The 16672-nt window shown below is 43.3% G+C and overlaps 1 protein-coding gene across 4 annotated transcripts in view; it reads right to left on the bottom strand.

Annotated features, from left to right (window-relative positions):
* Positions 1 to 16672, bottom strand: part of LOC146046056 (cyclic nucleotide-gated channel beta-1-like) — a 415388-nt gene that overhangs the window by 364629 nt on the left and 34087 nt on the right. Inside the window, exon 1 of one of the 4 annotated variants that reach the window (XM_083165227.1) lies at positions 6338 to 6381. The exons of the other annotated variants lie outside the window; for them this stretch is intronic. The gene's annotated coding sequence lies outside the window, so the exon portion shown is untranslated. Of the gene's footprint in view, positions 1 to 6337; positions 6382 to 16672 lie in introns of those variants that run through there. 4 annotated transcript variants of the gene reach the window in all.

The raw sequence follows: 16672 nt of genomic DNA, 5'->3' as shown, positions 1-16672 counted from the left end.
ACCCCACTGCTAGCTGTCACGCCCCCTGCCTGTACCCCAGAATCCATACACAGAGAACCCCTCCTGTGTATCTAACTCTCTCTGCACATGTTACATCTGCCCCCCCTGCAGTGCACATGGTTTTGTCCATTTGAGAATGAATTTGCCTTTACGAGTAAACCAGAATAAGGGCCAATATGGATATAACCGACACATGTATTAAAATATAACAAACCTAATTATAAATGATTAAAATCAAAGGAGAAAAACTGCATAATTAATTAAGACTGATCAAATTAAATATAACTGGCATTACAGCCCATATTAAAGTAAAAGTGACTACAACAGCAACATAATAATACTATTTAATCAACAAAGAATAAAGAGGAAATATCACAGAAATTACAAACACAGAAACATTTATCGCCAGTATGCTCTGAGAGCAAAACCAGCAAGAAATTTTTCAAATACAGCAATAGTAAACGAATAACTAAATGTAGCTTTCACATCACACTTTAGAACGGTATATTGCCGTTTTTTTGCCTTTTAAAACGTTTAAGGCTGCAGTGTGAAAGTGTCATAGTTGAAATACCATTTAAAGTTTTTTTTTTTTTTTAATAATATTTTTATTGTAAAGTTTTTCAATGTTACAAGCATTTGCAATTAAGAACGATTGCATACATCAATTGGTTACATAGAAACACAGAGGAATCACATTTCCATTCTCAATAGATCTATCCTACAAGTCTATACTAGTTAAGAGTGATTCGGAGTTCCACAGATCCAAAATTCTGATAACATGTAGGAGTATATTTAGGGAGAGGTCAACATTCTAACATTTTCTTTCCAAGTAGACTCATCTCCTTCCATGGATATCTATCTGAGGATCTTGTCAATTATGATATGTTTGACACTCTGTGGTTCACCATGAATAAAACGAGAACATAGAATACCAGACAAGAGACACAACAAGACAGAGGACACAAGACGAAAGACTGGGCACATAAGGGGAGGAAAGGGGGAGGGAATAAATGTGGGGTGGATTATTGTGTAAGGCTGTTTCTGCTTCTGTATTAAGAAATAACTATTTTAATTAAATAAATGAAGTCATAATTCAACATAATTGTGGTAACTACATCAATTGAATTGAAGAACAATTGAGGAGCAATCAGGGGGGACCTCTTCGCCTCATCTTATTGGCTGAAGATGACCTTTAGCTGTTTTTACCAATATATTGAGTGCATAACCATAAATACATTTACCCCCAAGGTTTTATAAAGAGAGTTTAACTAGCAGCCCAATACATATAATTCTCCTCTAGGAAAGGGACCTAGAAGAGTGAGAGAGAGTTACAAAGCTAGGTTGAAGGATTGGGTTCAGCCTGACATTCAAACCTCTATAAACATTGAAGTGATACTTGATTTTACTTTATCTTCGAGGGTATTGATATATAGTGACCATTTTGCAAAAAATTTATAAGTTCCACCTTTTAGATCCAATTTCGCATATTTCCTGTCAAAGAATAGGATTTGGGTGAGCTTCTGTTGGAGTTGAGACAGCATAGGGGACGTTTTTTTAGTCCAGTGAACCAGGATACACTTTTTTGCGATCGCCAATATGATGATGAGCAATGAAGATTTATTTTTATCCATAGTTTCCATTGGCCAATCTTTGAATGATAGTCCCATCAGCGCTAAAGGTTCCATCGGAAATTTAACTTGAAATATGGTGTAAAGAAAGTCCAGAACTTTCCACCAAAAACGCCTAATCTTAAAACATGACCACATACAATGTGCAAAATCTGCCTTTCCATAACCACACTTCATACAATTCCCTTGTTCCTCCTGAACCATGAATTTACGTCTGCTAGGAGTAATGTATGCTCTGTGCATAGTGCGAACAAAAACCTCCTGAAGATATGCGGATTTGAGAACCTTCAAGGATCGGGTTTGTAATGCTGTTATGTCTTCTATATTTGTTATACCCGGAATGTCTGAGGACCATTTGTTTAGCAAAACTTGCCACTCACCAGCTTCTCTAGATGATCTACTAACTATGATGTTATATAAATATTTTACCTTGTAAGGCTTATTGACCAAATATCTTAGTAAAGGATCAATAGAGGTGATCTGAGTAAGTATTGGGATGTTGTTATCAATCAGCTGGTGGGCTTTTATGTTTTTAAGGAAATGCCTTAGCTGGTAGTATGTGAATAAGTGGGATTCCGGTAAATTATAAGCTTGTGCTAAATATGAGAATGAATACAGGTTGCCTCCTGGATCGTACACCTTGCTGGACAGGTCCAAGCCCCTGTCCCGCCACTCAATGTAAACCGCGCTCAGCGTAGAGGGGGTGAAAGAAGGGTTACCCCACAAATGTATAAATTGGGAAGAGTAAGGGTTTCTGGAAGTTTTTCTGTTGATTGACATCCACATGGCACAGGTATCTTTAAATAGTATATTATTTCTTATTTTCGGGGGGGGGATCGCCCCGATTTTAGTTTGTATGAGGGCTCCTGGAGCATAGGGGTGAAAGGCAGCTCTATCTAGTTCCATTGATGTATATGTGGACTTATTCAGCATCCAATCCGAGATGTATCTAAAAAATATAGCCATAGAGTAGCTATGTAAATCAGGAAGACCAAGCCACCCTTTATCTCTAGGAGTAGTCAATTTGATCTTCGCAATCCTAGGTCTTTTGCCTTGCCAAATAAATCTAGAAAACATAGTTTCTAAACGCGAAATATCTGGGTCTAGTAATTTTATAGGTAACATTTGCATAGCATAAAAGATCTTTGGAAATATTATAGATTTTATAATTGCTATACGGCCCAGCAGAGAAACAGGTAAGTCTTTCCATGCGGTTAATTTTGTTGCAATATTGTTTATAATCTGGGAGAATTTTAGCTGGTATAATTTGAATAAATCTGCAGAAATCTGTATACCTAGATATTTAAAGTGAGATTTGGTAAATACAAAAGGAATATGAAGATGGCTCAAGGACGAGGGCTCCGCTCCCCCCAGTAACATCACTTCAGATTTTGACAAGTTCACCTTGTATCCAGAGATCCTTCCGAACGACTCAACCATGTTTAGGAGAGCCGGTACAGAGTGTGATGGCTTAGATAGAAAAATTAAGGTGTCGTCGGCAAACAAGGCAACTTTTAATTCCTCAGATTTTATTTTTATTCCATGAATAAGGGGAGATAATCTAATTGCTAATGCTAATGGCTCTATTGCAATCATAAAAAGCAGCGGTGATAATGGGCAGCCTTGACGGGTACCTCTACCGAGTTGAAAGTAATCAGAAAGCAGCCCATTGCATGCTATCGCGGATTTTGGGGTGGAGTTAATTGCTTTTATAATTGAGATAAATTGCTGAGGGAAGCCAAACTGTTCAAGGGTCTTATTTATATGATTCCAAAGTACTAAATCAAAAGCCTTTTCGGCATCTACTGTTAGCACCATATGTGGGAGATCTGAATCATTGGCTACTGTATTAGAATGGTAGATAGCTGCCAAGACTCTACAGACATTGGACGGCCTGTTATGAATCCCGTCTGGTCTTTATGTACAATGGTGGGGATTATCGGTTTCAATCTCTCTGCTAAAATTTTTGTAAATATTTTATAATCCACATTTAGCAGAGAGATTGGTCGATAAGACCCGGCCAAAGACAGATCTCTGCCGGCTTTTGGTAGTATTTTAATGATGGCATCAGAGAAATACAAGGGAAGTTGTCCCGTTGCCCATATTTGATTGAAACAATCTGTCAAGGTTTGTGCTATCAAGGGTCCCATTACTTTATAAAATTCATTCGAATATCCATCGGGGCCCGGGGCTTTAGCTAATTTTAAATTGTTAATTGCTTCCAATACCTCTTCCACTCTAATTGGGGCTTCTAGCATATTCCTGTCTTGTTCCGAGATCTTCGGAAAGGGTAAAGAGTCCCAAAGGGCCTCTCTCGAGATTATGTTATGGGGCCTAGACATAGGGTCTATGGTTGAGTCGTCTTGGTGAACCTCCGGGGGTGAATAAAGCTTCAAATAAAACTGTCTTAACACCTCTGCTATTTGTTCGTCTGAGGTAGAGACAGAGCCATCGTCCCTCTGTAATGGATGTACCACCGTTTTCTGTCTGGAACCTCTCATTAAATTTGTGAGCATAGAACCTATCTTATTTCCAAATTTAAAAAATTTCGCATGCACATTAAAGAGATACTTATCTCCTTGTAGGCCCAGGTATTCCTCAAACTGTATTTTAGATTTCTGGTATATCTGTCTGTGATTTGGATCTGGGTGACTCTTAAATGCCTGAAAGGCTTCTGTAAGGGCTCTCTGTAGCTCTAAGTATCTAGATTTGTGTTGCTTCCTTAGTCCTGAAACATATGCGATAACTACTCCTCTAATGACCACTTTAGCCGTTTGCCAAAAGTTGGCCGGGTTTAGAATTACTTTATCCGGAGGGGTGTTTTCCTCAACAAATCTATGCCATACCGATGTCAATCTGTCCTGCAGACCTACTGTTTGAGATAGATGAGACGGGAACCTCCAAGATGGTTTATTTTTACATGGTTTTGGCAAAACTAGTTCTATCTTCACTAAGCCATGGTCTGAAAGTACTGGAGGATATATCTCTGATGACTTAACATAAGGAAAAAGAGGTTCAGCTAGGAAAACAAAATCAATTCTAGACCAAGTACCATGGGTCAGGGAGGTGCATGTGAATTCCTTTTCAGTAGGATGCAAGGAGCGCCAGACATCAATCAAATTGAGGGCCTTTAATAAATATGGAATCCCTATTTTAGGTGGGGTCGGAGTGCGTTTAAGGGGCGGGGACCTATCCAGCAAGGCTGAGGCCATTAAATTAAAATCACCACATATAACCAGAGTTTTGGGATCCAATACATGTAACATTGCCAAGATCTTAACAAAGAATTCTTTTTTATACTGATTCGGAGCATAAATATTACATATATGTAGAATTTGGCCAACAACATCTATTTTAATAATCAAATAGCGACCTTCAGGATCCACATTTGTTGACTCTACCTGGACTCCCAGAGAACGTTTGGCTAATGTCACTACGCCTCGTGATTTAGAGTTAAATTGGGCTGCGCCTATTACAGCCCAGTCCATCATTTGTAATTTTTTGACCTCTTCAGCCAAAAGATGGGTTTCCTGTAAACAAATTAGATTAATATTCTGTTTGCCCAGGTAGGTCAACAACTTGCGACGCTTAGCAGGCGTGTGTATACCCCTGACATTCAATGTACCAATATTCAATGCCATTGAATAGTCTTCTTAGAATAAGCCAGAAACAATTCTTCTATTGATCGGGAGTGGGGAAGAAGAGGTGGGAGGTGAGAGACACATAAGGGAACATATAAAACACATGGACTGTGACAAACAAATAAACAATATTTATAGCAACGGAAAAGTAAAGAGAGCTTAAACAACCTGCAGCATTTTCTGATGTTATATACATAACTTGGACTTCCAGTATAATCTCTAAGATATAATCTACCAGTTATATCTCTAGATGATATTAAAAAATTGACAAACTAGTTTTAAACTAAGTATTCTGCCTTACTTCAGGCAGTAAAACAATTACGGCTAGGCTATGGCCCCAGCCAGCTCTACAATTTTGTGAATTTAACCCCTTCCCGACATTTGACGTACATGTACGTCATGGTCGGGAAGTACTTCCCGACATTTGACGTACATGTACGTCATGGCTTCTAACTGTCACTGCGTCTATAGACGCGGTGACAGTTAGGAGATGTCTGCTGTCCCTGACAGCAGGCATCCCCCCTCGCCGCCCAGGGGGGGCAGGGGTGCCCCCCCCGGTCGGCGATCGCTGTGATTGGCTGTTCAAATCTGAACAGCCATTCACAGCGTTTCCTGTGTTACCGGCGGCTAAGCTGCTCGGTAACACAGGGATCGGTGGTGATCGGTGCTGTTAAGTACAGCACCGATCACCACCTATGAGCAGCACCCCCCTCCCACCCACCCGGCACTCACCCGGCCCGGCAGCAGGCTCACCCGACAGGCAGGAGCGCACGCACCCCCCTCCCCCCCCCCTGCCAGCCGCAGCAGCAGCATGAGCTGCATAAAAAGTAAAAAAAAAACAATGATAATGAACTGAATTATATATATATATGTATATATGTGGTGAAAAACGGCGTCACTCCAGAGGACTTTTAAATATTTTTATAAATGCAGATGATATCAATAAACATGCAACATCGCTGCTAGTGCAGTCGACGTTTCAATGTCGTGTAGACATTTTCCTCAAGACACGATGTGCATGAGCAAATACAACAGAACAAATGAAATGACAGGGTATATATAACTTACATATCCAGCAGCGTCCGTCCGGCTGCCGGGTGCACGCCTTCCTGCCCACAGCGTGGGGATGAATCAGCATGCGTGACGTGTGCTTCCTGTCCCCGTTGCCGGGAGACACACTAAACAAACGCCCCCAGCAGCCGGACGTCATCCTGTGGATGACAACAAATACAAAGCATGAATGAAAAAACAGTATAGCGGTGATTACATCACTATAATATACCGCTCCATAATCCAAGCGCTGACACTGAGATGCAGACAGCGCTGAAGACTGCACAGGCTCAACACATTACTAAAGATGAATAGACAACACGTTATGAATCAGAATAAAACACTCCAATTAAACCTCTCGTTCAGTCCCAGAGGTTTACATGTGTTCAATTTGTAAATCCAACGAGATTCAAGTTTGAGCAGAGCTCCGTCCCGATCTCCACCACGTCTAAATGGTGGCACATGGTCGATTAGTATGAATTGTAAGTCCTTGACAGTGTGACCCGCCTCCAGAAAATGCCGGGCGACCGGCTGATCCGCGCATTTATTTTTGATGGCATTATTAATATAAGATCTATGTAACGCCATTCGATCCCTTATATTACGGATGGTCTTGCCAACATAATATAGCTTGCACGGGCAGAATGACAAATAAATAACGTGGGTTGTTGTACACGTGAGAACGTGTTTAATCTGGAACTTGGTGTTGTTAACTGGATGATTAAACATGGTACATGTGACCAGATTTTTGCACGTTGTGCAACTCAAACAACGATAGCATCCTGGTTTTTTGGTAAGAAAATTGGATGCTGGAGGAGGGACATCGAAGCCTGTGATGTCAGTGTGAACCACACTATCTTTGATATTTCTGCCCCTGGTATAACAGGCCATGGGTCGTTTGTTCTTCAAACCCGGTAGTGTGCTGTCCATTTTTACAATAGGCCATAAAGCAGTTGTTGCCCTCTGAACCACTGGGCTGGAAAGAGTGAACTGTTGTTTCCAAGGTAGCGTATTCTGTTGGTCCCTAATCTTGGGTAACAACAGAGTCTCCCGTGGAATAGCCAGAACTTCAACCTGGAGTTGCCTTAGTTCTTTCAGACCGTAACCTCTGGATACAAATTTATCCACTACTTTGTTAGTGCTCTCTATGGCCATCTGCTGTGTGCTGGATATTCTGGCGACTCTCATTAGTTGAGATTTTGGAAGCCCTTTCTTCAAGGGCTTGGGGTGATGGCTGGACCCCAACAACAACGTGTTGCGGTCGGTGGGTTTAGAGTAGACCGTAGTCTGTAATGTGCCGCTTTGTACCATCACCTGAACATCCAGATATTCAATTCTTTCCAGCTGGATATTATAGGTATACTTTATCGGGCTACTGCTATTGTTGATGGCTTGTACATGATCTTCTAATACATTGATAGGGCCGTGCCACAGGCAAAACAGGTCGTCGATGAACCGACAATAAAGTAGTATATGTTTAGCGATATGTTCCACTTGTAGAAACTTTTCTCGTTCCTCGGCGAACATGTAGATGTTCGCGAGGCTGGGGGCAACCGGGCTCCCCATAGCACACCCCGACTTCTGTTGGTACATTTCTCCATTAAATAAGAAATAATTTCTCTGCAGGGTAAGCGACAACAGTTGTAAAAAAAGGGTATGATCCAACTCCTGGATGTTGTTGGTTCTCAAAAATTCGGCTACCGCTGCCACCCCTGATGTTTGTGGGATGGCAGTGTACAAGCTGCAGACATCCAAGGTCACTAAAACTGTACCCTGCGGTATGGAGTTGATTTGTTGCAGTCGGAGTAGAAAGTCTGTGGTGTCTTTAACATAAGTGGGTTGGAGTTGAACATAAGGCTCATGCACATCGTGTCTTGAGGAAAATGTCTACACGACATTGAAACGTCGACTGCACTAGCAGCGATGTTGCATGTTTATTGATATCATCTGCATTTATAAAAATATTTAAAAGTCCTCTGGAGTGACGCCGTTTTTCACCACGTTTACTTATTCTGTGGATGGCACCCGGGGCAGCTGATTGCCAGTTATTGGGAGTGCCGGCTTTAAACCCACCCTATATATGTATATATATATATATATATATATGTGTGTGTATATATATATATATATATATATATGTATATACACACATATATATATATATGTGTATATATATATATATATATATATATATATACACACACATATATATATATATATATATATATATATACACACACACACACACATACATACATATATATATATATATATATATATAAAGATATTCCCGACATATGACGTATATATACGTCATGGTCGGGAGGTACTTCCCGACCGAAGACGTATATATACGTCATGGTTTTAAACTGTCACCGCGTCTATAGACGCGGTGACAGTTTGGAGATGTCTGCTGTCCCTGACAGCAGACATCCCCCCTCGCGGCGATCGCTGCGATTGGCTGTTCAAATGTGAACAGCCAATTGCAGCGTTTTCTGTGTTACCGGTGGCTAAGCCGCTCGGTAACACAGTGATCGGTGGTGATCGGTGCTGTTAAGTACAGCACCGATCACCACCGATCGCCAGCCCCCCCCCCTCCCACCCGGCAGCCCCCCTCCCTCCCTCCCACCCACCCACCCACCATTCATTCCACCACCAAATATCACTCCTTCCCTTCTGAGTCCTGCCATGCACCCAACTGGTATTTTTTGGTCACAGGTGAGGCATTGCCGTACTCGGGAGAAATTGGGGCACAGATTTTGGGGTGCTTTGTCTCCTTCATTCCTTGTGAAAATGAAAAATTTTGAGCCAGAACTGCATTTTTCTGTAAAAAATTACATTTTTTTACACAAAAATGCAGATCTGGCTCCAAATTTTTCATTTTCACAAGGAATGAAGGAGACAAAGCACCCCAAAATCTGTGCCCCAATTTCTCCCGAGTACGGCAATGCCTCACATGTGACCAAAAAATACCAGTTGGGTGCATGGCAGGCAGGGCCGTTTCTAGACAATTTAGCTCCCAGGGCGAAGAAATAAAAATGCGCCCCCCCCCCCCCCCCAATACATAGCATGGTATTATAGTAATTTCGCGCGCCGAAGGCGCGCGCCGAAATAGGGGTGTGGCTTGATATTAAAAGGGGTGTGGCTTAATGTAAGGCGTGGTCTAGCAGGAAAACAATTACCTTATATCACACTTTTGCAACCTGCAAGACCAGACATTGGTTGCTGCAGGAATTGTTATTGTCCTCCCGCACTTAAGTTGGCTGGCTGAAGGCCACACAATGACCTAGTACGCCTCACAATGACAGGCTACTTAAATCATTATACACTATTTATCTGTGATGCCAATTACACATTACGCCGTACACTGTGATGACGATTACATATTACGCCGCACACCGTGATGACAATTACACATTACACCGCACACCAAGATGCCCATTAGACCACACACTGTGATGGCAATTACACAATACTCCCCACATCGTAATGCCCATTACACATTATGCCCCATGTGCCGCTGCCGCACAACCGATGCTGTTTACTAATATGTCCCCACAGTGCCAGATATGCCCCACAGCGCCACAAATATATACCCCACAGTGCCACATATATGCCCCCACAGTGCCACACATATGCCCCCACAGTGACACAAATATATGCCCCCACAGTGACACAAATATATGCCCCCACAGTCCCACAAATATATGCCCCCACAGTGCCACACATATGCCCCCAGTGCCACAAATATATGCCCCCACAGTGCCACAATTATGCCCCACAGTGCCACACATATGCCCCACAGTGCCACAGATATATGCCCCCAGTGCCACAGATATATGCCCCCAGTGCCACAGATATATGCCCCCCAGTGCCACAGATATATGCCCCCCAGTGTCACAAACATATGCCCCCAGTAACAAACTTACTTGGAGAGGGGAGGGGAGCGCATCGTGCTTCTCTCCTATCCCGCGCCCGAGCTCCTATTGGCTGACAGCGGCAGCCCAGTGACGTGGGCGAGGGGACGGAGAAACGCACGATGCGTTCCCCTCCCCTCTCCAGCGTGGAGTCGGGCGGCCGGGGAGACAGCGGCAGCGGCTGCGGCTGCGGCTGCGGCTGCGGGCGGGGGGGGTTAGACTGCCGGGCGCCCTGGCTGTTTCAGAGGCGGACAAGCCGTGCGGCGCCCCGGGCTGCTGCACGGCTTGTCCGCCTCTAGAAACGGCCCTGATGGCAGGACTCAGAAGGGAAGGAGTGATATTTGGATTTTGCAGCACAGATTCTGGTTGAATGACCCCCGAAACACCCATACAGTGGAACCCCAGCACAAGTGACCCCATTTTGCAAACTACACCCTTCAGGGAATTCATCAAGGGGTATAGTGTACATTTCAAACCCCCAGGGGTTTCACCAATTTTGATACAACTGAGCTGTGAAAATGAAAAATTAATTTTTTTCATTTTCACTGCCCAGTTGTACCACAATTGGTGAAACCCCTGGGGGTTTGAAATGTACACTATACCCCTAGATGAATTCCCTGAGGGGTGTAGTTTGCAAAATGGGGTCACTTGTGGGGGGGTTCCTAACTTTTAGCATCTTATGGTGCCTAGAAACCTACATGGTGCCTAAAAAATAATCTCATAAAAAGGAGGCTCCAAAATCAAGTAGGTGCTCCTTCTATTATGAAGCCTGTGGTTTGGTCACCGTGCACACTAGGGCCACATATAGGATATTTATGAAAACCAATTTTTAGTCACATTTCTCTAGTAAAATCTGCTGTGTTCCTTAGAAAAATGTATTAAAATTGAAAATCTGCAAAAAAAATGAAATTTTGAAGTTTCACCTACACTTTGTTTTAATTCCTGTGAAACACCTAAAGGGTTAACAAACTTCCAAAATGCTGTTTTGAATACTGTGAGGGGTGCAGTTTTTGAAATGGCATCATTTATGGGGGTGTCTCACATACAAGTCCCTCAAAGTCACATCAGAACTGAACTGGTCCCTAAAAAAATCAGTGTTTGAAATTTTCTTGAAAATTTGAGAATTTGCTATTCATATTTTAAGCCTCCTAATGTCCAAAAAAATGAAAATGAGGTTGAAATAATGATGGCAACATAAAGTATACATATGGTCTATGTTAGTTATTAACTATTTTGAGTGGTAAGATTATTTGTCTCACAAGCAGAAAATTTAACATTTTGCAAATCGCAAAATTTTCCATTTTTTTACGACATTTTGGTATTTTTCACAAAAAAACACAGACTGTATCGACCAAAATTTACCACTAACTTGAAGTACAATGTGTCACGAGAAAACAATCTCAAAATCACTGGGATAAGTAAAAGCAAAAAAAAGTTATACCCACTTAAGTGATACATGTCAGATTTGAAAAAAAGGGCTCAGGAACGCAAAAACTGGCTCTGTCAGGAAGGGGTTAAAATCTAATAAACCGTCTGTCGACAAGATAAAATTCAACCATAAATTTGAACAAACTATTCCATTAGCAGCATTTCCACTAACTACTTATGGATAACAACAAGTGAATTATCACTTCCATGTAAGCAACTTTTGTAAAAGGAGAAATCAGGCTTTCCTGTTTCTGATGTTATAAGTCATCCTGTTTTTTTCCCTGTATAATCTGGGAAATCCTCCTGACGTTTAATGAGTTTTTGCTTCAGCAAAAAGGTTTTTGCATTTGCAGCATCAAGAAAATCCTGCGGGCCTGATTCAGAGATTATACGCAATCTAGCTGGAAAGAGCATGTAAAACCGTATGTTGGCATTAATCATTGCTGTGCACACTGGGGTGAATAGCCTTCTGGCCTTGGCTACATCACTTGAGAAATCCTGGAACAGCCTGATAGTGTTTCCTTCCCACTTTATAGGATTGATTTTCCTCGATGCAGTCCATACTGCTTGTTTATGGAGATAGTTTAATATTTTCAGTATGACTACCCTTGGTTTTGAGGTATTTTGGGGTGTTATGCTTCCCATCCTGTGGATTCTTTCTATTACTATGTCAGAAGCCAAGGATTCAAGCTTTAAAAGAGGGAGAAGTGTGGCACGGAAAAAAATGCTCTAATTGGGGGCCTTTAACCTCTTCAGGGATCCCAGAAATCCTAAGATTTTTCCTTCTCATGCGGTTCTCTATATTTTCCAGCCTTTCTTCTAGCTGTGAATTAGATTTAGTCAGTGATTTGACCGTTTTTTGCAGTGAGCAAATATCATCCATGTTAGCACTAATTTGCTCCTCTGCCTCATTGAGCCTGTCATTAATGCGATCAATCTGGGCTGTAATGTCAGATACTGCTTTTTGCAGCAGCGGCACCATGGATGCCTGTATTGCTGCTATCAGATCCCCCTGGCTAAGGGCTGGTGCTGCCAGCGAAAGTTGCGGGTCTGGGGTACCTGGGTGCTGGATAGATGTGTCCAGTATCGGCTTCTTAGATGCCGGGGTACCTTGGGCGTTGTCAGCGTTCGCCGCCATATTGCCTTTCACCCGCCGCTTGTCTTGGCGTTGTGGCTGTGGCATCGGAGTTTGTTTGGAGGACGGCTGCGGGTCCAGTGAGTGCTCCATGCTCACCTCTGTTCTCCGTGGGGAGCGGGAGCGTGATCTCGGGGCTGTCGACAGGATTAAGGCGTAGTAGAGCTGGGCTGACGGCAGAGCTGTAAGGAGACGCTGCTCACTCCTTCATGCCGCACCCGGAAGTCCTCGAAATACCATTTAAAGTTAACTGGTATTTCAACACGTTTGAGTCCTACCCGTTTTAAAGCCAATTCAGAGCCGTTTTTTGTGCTGTCTGAATGGCACTGAAATGGTATTTAGTAAAAAATAAAGGTTAGTAGAGCACTGTGATAGGCTGTCCCTTGTCTTGTGTCCCTTCCCTGAACCAGGAAATAAGCTGTGGGTAGAAACGTGTTCAGAGGTTAAACGGCTTGACTGGTGATGTGAATGGTACTTAAACTGTATTTTTAAATGGTAATCTGCTGCAATATGAACACTAGACCCGTTTAAAATACCATTTAAATTTACAGTTTTTCAAAACGTTTCAAAATGTTTTATGTGATGTGAAAGCTACAAAAGAGAACATAGGCCCATTAACCAATACAAACTTTAATAGCTTTACAGAGGATAAGGGAAAATCAGAATTGTTAAATGAGTTTTTCTCATCAGTGTTTACTAGGGAAGAACAGACAGTGGAGCATACAGATAACACAAATGGGACAAGCAAGCCAGATCTTAAAATCACTTTCACGACAGATGAGATAACATTACGGCTCAGCAAAATCAAAACAAACAAATCCCCAGGCCCAGACAGGATTCATCCTAGGGTACTAATGGAATTAAGGGAGGAATTAGCAACCCCTCTACATTACGTTTTTGAGAACTCTTTTTCATCTGGTAGGTACCAAAAGACTGGAGAATAGCAGAGGTAGTACCAATATTTAAAAAGGAAAAAGGGATGACCCAGCTAATTACAGACCTGCGAGCTTAACATCAATAGTGGATAAATTATTTGAGAGATTTTTAAGGGATGGAATCCAAAAATATTTAGAGCTTCACAGTCTAATCAGTATTAACCAACATGGGTTTGTGAAGAATCGATCATGCCAAACAAATTTACTAGGCTTTTATGAGGATGTCAGCAACAACCTTGATAATGGAAATACAGTAGACGTAAATAAAATGGAATATCTGGATCTAGGGGTAAGAATTTGTAGATGGGTAAGGAACTGGCTGAGTAATAGAGAACAGAAATTGGTTGTAAACAGAGCAGTATCAAATATGATACCAGTACTAAGTGGAGTGCCACAAGGGTCGGTGCTAGGGCCCCTTTTATTTAGTATATTTACTAATGATATTGGGGTGGGTATACTCGGCAATGGTTCCATCTTTGCTGATGACACAAAACTGAGCAGAGTAATTAGATCAACTGAGGATGTCTCCACGGTTCAGAGCGATCTTAACAATACCCCTTTTACACTGCCGAAAAAGCCGGGTCAGCGGCGGGTCAGACCCGGATCATCGGCGGTGTAAATGGGGTATATCCGTGTCCATTTACACGGGTCCTCTACCCAGGTCCTGACCTGGGTAGAACCCGGATAGGACCCGTGTAAAGGCCGGTGTAAATGGTCCCGCTGCGGGTGCAGGCACCCGCAGCGGGTCCACAGCGTGCAGCACTGGGGAAGCTGTCCCCAGGTGCTGGGAGAAGGGGAGTGTCTGCGGCTGCTGAGGGGAGGTGGGGGTACCTGTCAGCCTGAGGTCAAAGCCGGAGGGGATGATGTGCGCCGCCGCTGCTGCTGGTGAATCAGGCCTAGTAGCATACAACTGCGGGCGATGATGGTCGGAGCCTGAGGTCGGAGCCGGAGGGGATGATGTGCGCCGCTGCTGCTGTACCTCCCCCCACAGCCGCGAAGTTCCTGCGGCGAATGGACAGTCGGCATCGGGGGTCCCTCCGGTGCATGGGATCTAGTACTAGTTCCCATGCGCCGGAGGGACCACCGCCACTGACTGTCCATTTGCCGCAGGAACTTCGCGGCTGCGGGGGGAGGTACAGCAGCAGCGGCGCACATCATCCCCCGCAGCCCGCAGTTGTATGCTATTGGGCCTGATTCAGCAGCAGCGGTGCACATCACCCCCTCTGGCTCCGACCATCATCGACCGCAGTTGTATGATATTGGGCCTGATTCAGGAGCAGCGGTGGCGGCGCACATCATCCTCTACGGCTCTGACCTCAGGCTGACAGCCAGGTACCCCCACCTCCCCTCAGCAGCCACAGAAACCCCCCTTCTCCCAGCACCCCCCTCTACCCCTTCAGAATTTTTATTTAAGTAATATATATATATATATAGTCCTGTGGCAGCACTCCACATTGAAAGGCAAATGGTTCCTAATGGGCCCTACATACGCAGAGATTTGTGCCAGAGATTCAGAACGGGAGATTCAGCACAAGAGATTTCCCTAAAACTGAAATTTTCAAATAATGAGCCACACACACACAGATTTGTGTCAGAGATTCATAATGGCAGATTCAGCACGACAGATTTCAAATCTCTCACAGAAACTTCAGGGGAATAAAAAAAAGTATTGAAATGTAAATAAGGGGTTGGAATAAAGCTTGGGGGAGTGTCACCTGCAATACATGGCTTTCTTCAATGGAGTAGGTGCAGTGGATTGGCAGAACTCTGCAATATGAACAACCTGCCATTTGATGAAGACTACACAAGATGTTCAACATGCAAATTAAACTGTTTGTTTGCTACTGCTGAACTATATTCTGATGTAGATTGTAACGTTTAATAAAAATGCCAGTTATGCCGAAATATCCTTGATTAATGGTTCATTTATTACTGGTATCAATGTTTTTGGAGCCCAAAGTATGGGCAATGGGGGAAGCATACCTTAAAACCCTGTCACCTTTCCAGAGTGTATTACCATACTGTAGGCCCCATTTGGTCCTCACTCATCACCCCTTTTCAAAGAAATATTGTTGGAAAGGGGTGATCAGCCAGGAGAAAGGGTGCCGAATGAGTGTGCAATAGGTTGGGTGGAAAGCATACCTTGAAACCCTGTCACCTTTCCAGAGTGTAGTACCATACTGTAGGCCCCATTTGGTCCTCACTCATCACCCCTTTTCAAAGAAATATTGTTGGAAAGGGGTGATCAGCCAGGAGAAAGGGTGCCGAATGAGTGTGCAATAGGTTGGGTGGAAAGCATACCTTGAAACCCTGTCACCTTTCCAGAGTGTAGTACCATACTGTAGGCCCCATTTGGTCCTCACTCATCACCCCTTTTCAAAGAAATATTGTTGGAAAGGGGTGATCAGCCAGGAGAAAGGGTGCCGAATGAGTGTGCAATAGGTTGGGTGGAAAGCATACCTTGAAACCCTGTCACCTTTCCAGAGTGTAGTACCATACTGTAGGCCCCATTTGGTCCTCACTCATCACCCCTTTTCAAAGAAATATTGTTGGAAAGGGGTGATCAGCCAGGAGAAAGGGTGCCGAATGAGTGTGCAATAGGTTGGGTGGAAAGCATACCTTGAAACCCTGTCACCTTTCCAGAGTGTAGTACCATACTGTAGGCCCCATTTGGTCCTCACTCATCACCCCTTTTCAAAGAAATATTGTTGGAAAGGGGTGATCAGCCAGGAGAAAGGGTGCCGAATGAGTGTGCAATAGGTTGGGTGGAAAGCATACCTTGAAACCCTGTCACCTTTCCAGAGTGTAGTACCATACTGTAGGCCCCATTTGGTCCTCACTCATCACCCCTTTTCAAAGAAATATTGTTGGAAAGGGGTGATCAGCCAGGAGAAAGGGTGCCGAATGAGTGTGCAATAGGTTGGGTGGAAAGCATACC

This window comes from Crinia signifera, chromosome 11 (assembly GCF_055691185.1).
Source record: "Crinia signifera chromosome 11, ASM5569118v1, whole genome shotgun sequence".
Classification (NCBI taxonomy): Eukaryota; Metazoa; Chordata; class Amphibia; order Anura; family Myobatrachidae; genus Crinia; species Crinia signifera.
Note: the sequence above shows the minus strand (reverse complement) of the source record. Positions and strands in the feature narration are given on the sequence as shown.